Source organism: Equus asinus, chromosome 8 (genome assembly GCF_041296235.1).
Source record: "Equus asinus isolate D_3611 breed Donkey chromosome 8, EquAss-T2T_v2, whole genome shotgun sequence".
Lineage (NCBI taxonomy): Eukaryota > Metazoa > Chordata > Mammalia > Perissodactyla > Equidae > Equus > Equus asinus.
In genome coordinates, this window is record NC_091797.1 from 84,911,213 (window position 1) to 84,920,197 (window position 8,985).

Sequence of the window (8,985 nt, forward strand, 5' to 3'; positions counted from 1 at the left end):
CGCGCATGCGCCCCGGCACAGTCCCGCGGGCGCGGCCTGCCGACTTCGCGTCTCCTTGGCCAACGTCGCCGCCGCTGCTCGCGCGGCCCCGAGGGCTCGGAGAGCCGAGCTGCTGTCGAGCTCTAAGTGAAAGAAGCCAAGAGGGCCGGAGACGCCCGGATGTGGCCCGGGACGAACTCGCTGCTTCATCTTCAAGACCCTGCGGCGCTGCGGAGAGGAAAGGACGGGCGCGCAGTGACCGTGGGGGCGGGGCTTGCGCCGATCTCCCGGTGTCTAGAGACGGGACTCGGACGCTCCGCCCCTTCCGCGTGGACGCCGCCTCCGGAGTGCGGGCTGCGGCGCCGACCGCGTCCCGGGCCTCGAGATGGACGCCGAGGGTTACGGGCCAGGAGTCGCTTGCCGGAGCGCTGCATGTTAGGAGTGCGGCCTCTGAGGTCGGCGCTGGGTCGAATCGCATCCTAGCCCTTGACCTCTGGGAGCCTGAGTTGCCTGCTTGGTAACGTGGGGAGGGTGGTTCCAGATTCAGAGTCCCGTCCACCTCGACGCTGAGCCCGGGAGATGCATGACCCGGCGTGTCAGAGGCACCCCGGAGACGGAAGGCAGCAGCTCCCTCGGCTTCAATTTCACACCACCTACAGATACACATCTCAGAGTCGTGTGGGTAGGAGGACCGGGGCCGCCAGAAGTTAAGCGGTATTTGGTGTATCATCAGCCCGTTTTTTTTCCGTTTTAGAGTAAGTTCCCACCTGCCCTAAAAATAGGATGCTCCTACTGCCAACCTGATAGAATTGTAGAGAAGATTTTTTAATTCTTCATAGCCCTGCCCCTTTCCAGTCAAGTGCCTGTTGGATATTTCTACTTGTTTTATCAAACTTCCTTTTTTTTTTTTTTTAATTTTGACGTTATAAAAAATAATGCTTGGGCGGCCCGGTTGCGTAGTGGTTAAGTACACGTGCTACCCTTGGGCGTCCTGGGTTCGCAGGTTTGGTTCCCGGGAACGGACCTAGCGCCGTTCATCAAGCCACCCTGTGGCGGGGGTCCCACATACAAAAAAGAGGAAGGCTGGCGCAGATGTTAGTTCAGGGACGATCTTCCTCAGCAAAAAGAGGCGGATCAGCAACAGATGTTAGCTCAGGGACAGTCCTCCTCACCAAAAAAAAAAAAAATGCTCATAGTTTTAAAAAGAAATGTACAGAAGCTTACCAAAAAGTACAAGTTACTATTTTTCCTTCAGACCCACTCCTTGTAGGTAATCCTGTTAAGAAGTTTCTTGGATACCTTAAAATGCTTAAAACATATTTGTTGAATGAATAAATATCCTTTAATGAATTTCTGTGCCTACCCAAACACATATATGTATATGTGCCTATGTACGTTGCCTTTTCTCTTTAGACATGGTCATTTTGCAGCTGCATGGGATGGTACTCCATCATATGGTTGTACCATAATTTAACCACTCTGCCGTTGACAGGCATTCATGTTGTTTATAGTGTTTTGTTACTATCAGCAGTGTTGCAGGGAAGATCCTCCAACAGCACATGGAGTGTCTGACTCCAGCTTTGAGTTGTTTTCCAGGAGCTGAGAATCAGTGTGGTGATGTCAAAAGAACATGGGCTTACAATCTGAAGGTACTGGCTGGGAGAGGAACTGCTCATATGCTCATATGCCTGTTGGAAAACGGTCCTTCTTGGTCCGGGAAGGGCTGGTGGGACCCCCTTTGATCCAGCAGTTTTAGGGAAGAAGGAAGCCTCAGTGCAGCCACCAGCCAAGCACACTCAACCCTGACCAGTCAGTGCGGCAGGAGATGACTCCACATCTTCTCACTCTCCTCCAGAGTCGGAGAGACTTGGGTTCAATTGCTAGCTTTGAAATCCTGACTCCATCCCTTAAAAGATTTGAGATTTTGGATGTCACCTCACAGTGTCTCGGAGCCTCAGTTTGCTCACAGAGTAGTTGGGAGGATTAGAGATGTTTGTAAATTACCTGGCACCTATAGGCATGTGATAAACAGTAACTAATGCTGCTAACCAAGGTCATTTTGCATGGACTTATTCATACTTGCAGCCATTTCCTATTGTGGACTCTCATACACATTCCCAAGGCAGCCTCCTGATAGCAGGGCTGCAGGATACTTTCGAGAAATAGAGCAGAATTGGCCATTATAAAGACCAGATTCCTGATTTGCCTGCCTGTGTCTTCTGGAAAGCAATAGGCATTACTTCATTTATTCAGTAACTATTTAATGCATGCTTTTTATGATGTGCCACAGATTGCAGAATAGAGCCTTTTCCCTCCGGGAGCTTACGGTATCATCAGAGATAAGACATACTCATGAGGAATTAAAAATACAAGACAACACAGTAGATAAAATAGCTGTCAAATAAGCAGTCTAGACTTCAGAGGAGGAGAGCTATTTTTAGCCACAATGAGGGGGAGAGATTTCATCCTAAGATTTCATGATGGAATTGGAAATTTAGAGAGCCTTGAATGACAGGTGTATTTAGACAGCTGCTGTCACAGCCTGTGAGAATCATCAATTTTGGCTTTGAGGGGGAATTCCCTATGGGCCAGGATATGTGCCTGGCATCCCAAAAATGAAACTGAGCACATTTCCTCTAGAAACATTGTTTTGCATTTATTTAAACTACAATTCAGTGACTGGAGCTGTGTTATGGTTGATAGATAGACAGAAACTTTATAGAAATATCCACTTCTGTGATCTGAGGTGAGTGTTGGTGTGTCAGTGGGAAATGTCCGCTGTTCAGAACAGCCAGCTGACAGATGAGCTTCTGCAACACCACCTGTTTGTACCTGCGAAACTACAATGGGGACGCATTGAAAGTTTTTGAGCAGAGGAGCAATATCAAACTATTACTTTAGGAAAGTAATCTGGCGTGAGCATGCAGGATGGATTTTAGCTGCAGCGCTGTAAAGGAGGTGATTGTAAAGCCCAGGTGTGAGGTAACAGCAGGAAGGGATGGATGCAAAAGACAATATGCAAACAATATCAACCAGACAAAGCAGCATTAAAAAAAAAATCCTGTAACTTGCCTGGCAACTGGATTCATTTGCTACTTCAACAGATATTCGTGTGCCTCCCAGGTGCCAGGCACTGTGCCGGGCACTGAGGATATAACATTGAAACAAAGCCCCCTCCTCATGGAGCTTACAGTACAAGGGTGGAAGACACGGCATTCATTCTTCCACAAATATTTGAGGGCTTACTGTGTGCCAGGCGCTGATGGAGGAGCTGGAGAGGTAGCAGTAAATAAAAATTTAAAATCCCTGCTTCCATGGAGCTTACATTCTGGTAGAGAATACAAATAAATGTGTGTCTAAAGAGAGAAATAACTGAGAGTAATGGGGAAAGGAGTGTGCAAGGTTTACAGGAACAGACAGTGACACCATGGAGGTGGTGGAGGATATACTAGTCACTCAAGTGTGGCCGTGAATGAAAAGAGAAATAGAAGGGTTGGTAGAACAGTGGGGCTGAATGAAGTATTTTTCAGGGTGGTGGAGATAGAGGATTAGCAGCCAGTGAATAGTGAGGATTGAGTAGTAAGGACTGAAGATGGGTTAGGGGCACTTCTAAGAGCTTAAATGGCAAAGAGAGTTGGGAAGTGCAGTGTCACCAACAGGGAGGCTGAGAGGGTAAAGGAGAGGAAAGCTCAAGCCTGAGGCCTTGGAGACAGAGCCAGCAGTGCCTCAAGGGTAGCAGTCAGAGAGATGAAGATTAGTGCAGCGGGGGCCTGGAGAGACCTGTGAAATCCAAATTTCAGACTGGTCAGCAGTGGATTCTAACGCTGAGATAGGTAGCAAGGGAGGAAGCACATGCAAGAAGGTGGGAGTGGGTGATGAGAATTTAGAGAGGGCAGGTAAACTGAAGGTCAGATTGAATTAGGAGGGGGCTGGGGCACCCTCCAACATGCTGGTCAAGGAGGGAAGGAATAAAGGGGGTTGCATCCAGTCTCCCTTTGATGAGACTGGAAATTGGCCCTTCCCCCATACCTGCATGCCTGATGCCATACCAAGAGACTTGGCCATGGCCTTGCCCTCAGGTAGCCCCCAAAATCAAGTGAGCATTAAGTTCTTTGACTGCAGGGACCATCCTGATATCCTCTGGGACCTAGCTCATGGGGCACTTGGTGTCTGTTGAATTAAAGTGAAGCCACGAGCCAGCCCTGATGGACTAATGGTTAAAGTCCGGCGCGTTCTGCTTCAGTGGCCTGGGTTCAGTTCCTGGGCACAGAACATCACCACCCGTCTGTCAGTAGCCATGCTGTGGCAGCAGCTCACATAGAAGAACTAGAAGGACCTAAAACTAGAACATACAACTGTGTACTCAGGGAGAATTTTTCCCAGCAAAAAATAAGTAAAATGAAGCCACTGACAGAATTTAAAGAGTTAGAAGGAACATCAGAAACAATCTAGTGGAACTCTTTCTTGAGTTTGCTTTCTGTGGGGTGTGGGCCAAACTTGGGGTCTCTCACTCTAACTCAGGGTCAACACCCACTCCCTCTGCTCCTGCCAAACCCTTCAGTAGGATTTTCCCCCTCATCTTTTAGACTAGATAAGTGGTTTTCAAACTAGTCTGACCCTAGGGCTCCCTAAAACCCTTTCAAAGGATCTGCAAAGTCAAAACATTTTCATGATACTAAAATGTTATTTGCCTTTTCCACTCTCATTCACTTATGGGTGTACCATAGTTTTCCAGAGCCTACATGATGTGATATCACAACAGATTGACTGGGAATCCAGACATTAAAGAGACTTGGAAAAATGTAAAACAATGCCACTCTCCTCACTAAACTGGCTCTTGTTTTGGAAACTTAGTTATATTTGTTACGGTTATTTATGCTAACAGGTAATGGGTCTATTAAGTGAATTAATAAAACTTTTAAAGCTGACCAGTTTTGATGTCTAGGATGGTAAATATTAACAGATAAGATACATATAAGCAAGAGCTCTTTGGGGTCCTCAGTAATTTTTCAAAGTATAAAGAGGACCTGAGGGGCTGGCCCCGTGGCTGAGTGGTTAAGTTCGCGCGCTCTGCTGCAGGCGGCTCAGTGTTTCGTTGGTTCGAATCCTGGGGGCGGACATGGCACTGCTCATCAAACCACGCTGAGGCAGGGTCCCACATGCCACAACTAGAAGGACCCACAACAAAGAATGTACAACTATGTACCAGGGGGCTTTGGGGAGAAAAAGGAAAAAATAAAATCTTTGGAAAAAAAAAGAGGACCTGAGGCCAAAATGTTTGAGAAATGCTAGATTAGATACCCCTGTGCCCCAGCTTCCCACCCCCTTTTTTATGGGAATCTAAATGGTAAGAAGGATCTAATGTAACTTATGACCAGCTGCCATCTCAACCAGAGAAATCTGAGAACAGCATCAGAAAGTAACCGATGTATTCCACTCCAACACACTCAGGAAAGTCTCACCCAGAAATCCCACTGAGGTAATAATCCTTGGACCAGTTTTTCCAGTTTCCGAAGCTTTGGTAGTATCAACACCACCCTTCCACGCGGGCGGGCTGCAGGGAACGCTCCTACCAGAACTGAGGGGCAGCTCAGAACCACTCAGGGAAGTAACTGGGCTCCAGCTCTTCCAGAAAGTGAAGCCCAGTCACTCCACAGAGCCACATGCCCAAAACTTGACTAGTTTTTGTTAAATTCATCTCTAAAATTATCTTTATAGAATGGCCCTGGGGCTCAGTGACCAGGGTATCAAGAAATACAGGTTTTCTCCAGTTCTGCAGCCAACTGGCTATATGACCTTAGAGACGCTCCTTTCCATCTGTACCTCAACTTTACTCCTCATGAAATAAGCCCCATCTCCTCCTGGCCTCTCCCACGAGTGAGTCTGCTCTAACAACGATGGTACAGTGCTTTCCTGCCCAGGCACAGGGAAGACCCATTCACATGCTGACATACCTCTCATTCAGTGTTTCAGATATTCAAACACAGTAACGGTCATTCCTCAAAAGAAATCTGATTTTCAAACTTCAGGCTCAAAAAGTTAACAATACATCTGCAAATTCGGGTCCAGCAATTAACTCCTGAATACGAGAGCACTCATATGCTTGGGACACACCTGCTGCGGCAGGAGCTGCCTATGGCTCAGTCTCTTTTCCTTGACATATGTCATTTTACTCATATCATCCACGTACCGAGCACCTCCCATGTGCCCAGCCTTGTGCTGAGTGCATTACCTCATTCCCTCCAGACAAGCCTGCGTGACTGAACCATCACTGTACAGCTGAGGGTACGTGGGCTCGGAGAGGTTAAGGAACATGCTCTGGGTCACCTAGCTTAATATTAAGCGGTAAAGTTAAGGTTCAAACCTGACTTCAAAGTCCATGTGGCTCCAGTACAGTTAGTACACTAGACTAGAACTTTAAATTGCTATCTGCATTTCCATAAAAATATTTTAGAACCTAGATCTTTAAGTTAGACTAGTTCCTGTTTTTCCCTATTGTTCTAATTTAGAAAGGCTTGAAACAATTTAAGACATGTACACAGAACCTTACTTAGAAGAAAAACTTTCCTAACTGCCCATCTTGTTTCAAAATCTGCTCTCAGTAATATAATGTCTCAAAACCCCTGCAAATAAAATAGTGTCAATCCTACAGGACCCTTCCCCCCCACCTCCCCGCCCCAAGCCCTCTAGGATGAATGGAACTCACCTGTAGGTTTGGTTCCTAGAAGGCATGCCATACTCTCCCACATTTTAAAATAATCTTGATTCCAGAGGCTCCCAGAGTTAGTTGAAGGGTTGAGAATGCTCAATTTCATTTTCCCTGGACTAGCTAAGGGCGCATCATTTTGTCATTGCTTTCAGACACGTGGTGTCCTGTAAATGCGGTGAGGTATCAATCAGCCCCGCAGAGCAGTAGGTGGGGACTGGGGGGGGGGGGGGCGGATAGAGCCCCGGGCGTCATCTGGAGCCGCCTCAGCCATTTAACCGGCATGCAGCACCTGTATTTCCATTGCCTGTGTGTGCCAGGACAAAGTTCTGGAGGCACTGCTCTAAAGAATGAAAAAGCTGGTGCCTAACCAGCCAGCACAGTGGAAGTAAGAGAAAGGCTAGGAATATGAGCTCTGGGGACAAACTGCCATTTATTAGCCATATGATCCTGGGTAAGTGACTTCTCTGTGCCTCAAGTTCCCCCTCTGGAAAACAGTAGTAACAAGAGAACCTACTTCATAGGTTGAGAGGATTAAATGAAAAAATGCTAAATGTCATCTGTTATAACTACTATTAAATCCTAAAGGATAACTTTTTTAAAGGATAACAACAGAGCTCTCTTGTTCTCAAAGTTATCCTTTAGGATTTAATAGAACTTCCATTCCAAATTCCTCATTTTACAGATGAGAAAACTGGCCCAGAGAGGTTGGATGACTTGCCCAAGGCTAAACAGCTCTACCAAACCACCAGGGCAAATAGCTTTGCTTCTCTGCTGCCAAGCTCCATTTCCTCCAGGGTGTTCAGTCTGAGCTGCTGTTTTCAGGATTGCCACGACTCTGAGCTGACAAGGTCCTTTTTGCCTGCTCTGCTGTCAGTCTGTGACAGCCCTTCACAGCTCACTTCCTGGGAACTCACACCCGCCTTCCAGACTCAGGGAATGCAATTTAGCATGCTCTGGGAGCCTTTGAGTCATCTCCGTCTGTGAATCAACCTTCATCCATCTATCCTGAACAGAGAGATCTCATCCTCCTCCAGTTTCTGGAACTGGAGCCTGGTGTTTTTCCTTTGGATTTTGCTTACTATCTCTTAAGTACATCAGGTCCCATCCCCCACCTCACTCCCACCCCCACTTCCAGACTGGGGACTGACCACCAGAGGTGGACACAAGCACCTACTCTCAGATCCTGGAGGAAACACTGAAGACTACCTTAGGGGCTTAACAGAGGTTTTCCCACCCATGCCCCCTCACATAAAAACTTCATCTGCCTCCCCACAGCTAATTGGCAGAGGTAACCTATATGCATACAGCTTGCCGGACATATGCCCCAGGCAGCTGGGAGGACACTGATGACCATCTGAATCCCAGAAGCAGAGAAGAGTTACCATGGTTACCAAAAGCTATGACCGTTGGCTGCTTTAGCTATGGGGACCGACTCAGCTGACCTCTCAAGGTCCCTTCCAGCCCCGGGATTCTACAATTACCTCGAGCCAGCTGAGACCATGTCTGCTGCAAGAAAATAGGAAGCCCTGTGACATATAAGGCTCGGGCATAGAAAAAAAAATTTCATCAGAAGTATTGTAGAGGTCACCTTGTCTTATTCATCAGAAGCGCTGAGTCACAAGGCTACTTTCTGCTGCATTATTAATAAGCAAAGCCTTGTTTTTGGTATAGCATGTTAGACCTTTTACAAAATGAGTTCACTACCACATTTAATTTTTCTTCCTTTTACAACTCTGACCAGTAATTTTGATAGAGGTTTGTTCCATATTGTGACCAGAGAAACAGCCCAGGAAAACTTGCGTCACCGGGCCCAGAGGGGCGTGCTCCATCAGACAGGACGGGTGGGTCACGAGCCTTCTAAGAACCAGGAGGAAGGAAGTCATTCACAAAGGAGGCAGATGCTGAACTGCAACTTTGGTTTCCTCTGGCAAGTCCTCTGACTACAGGAATGTGGTTCTTTCTGACTCCACAGAGGGGAGGGATTTCTCTTTAAAACTTGACTACCAGAAGCTCTCTGCCTTTCTGAGTCAGGAGAGAGCAGAGAAGTGGCTACTTGGACCCTTGCCTTCTCCATGCGGGGTGAGATCGCAGGCCTGGCTGCACACCTCTTGAGACCCGACCTCAGGACAAAGAAGTCTGCAGACATCGACAAGACTCTGAGAGCAGGAGAGAGTCGCCCAGAAATCAGAGTGCCGCCAATGCTTACAAAACAGTCGCAAGCCTTGCCTTATTCCTGATGCAGGAAGCTTCATGTTAATGGATGTTTGGAGATTTTAAAAAATCGGCTTATAACAAGA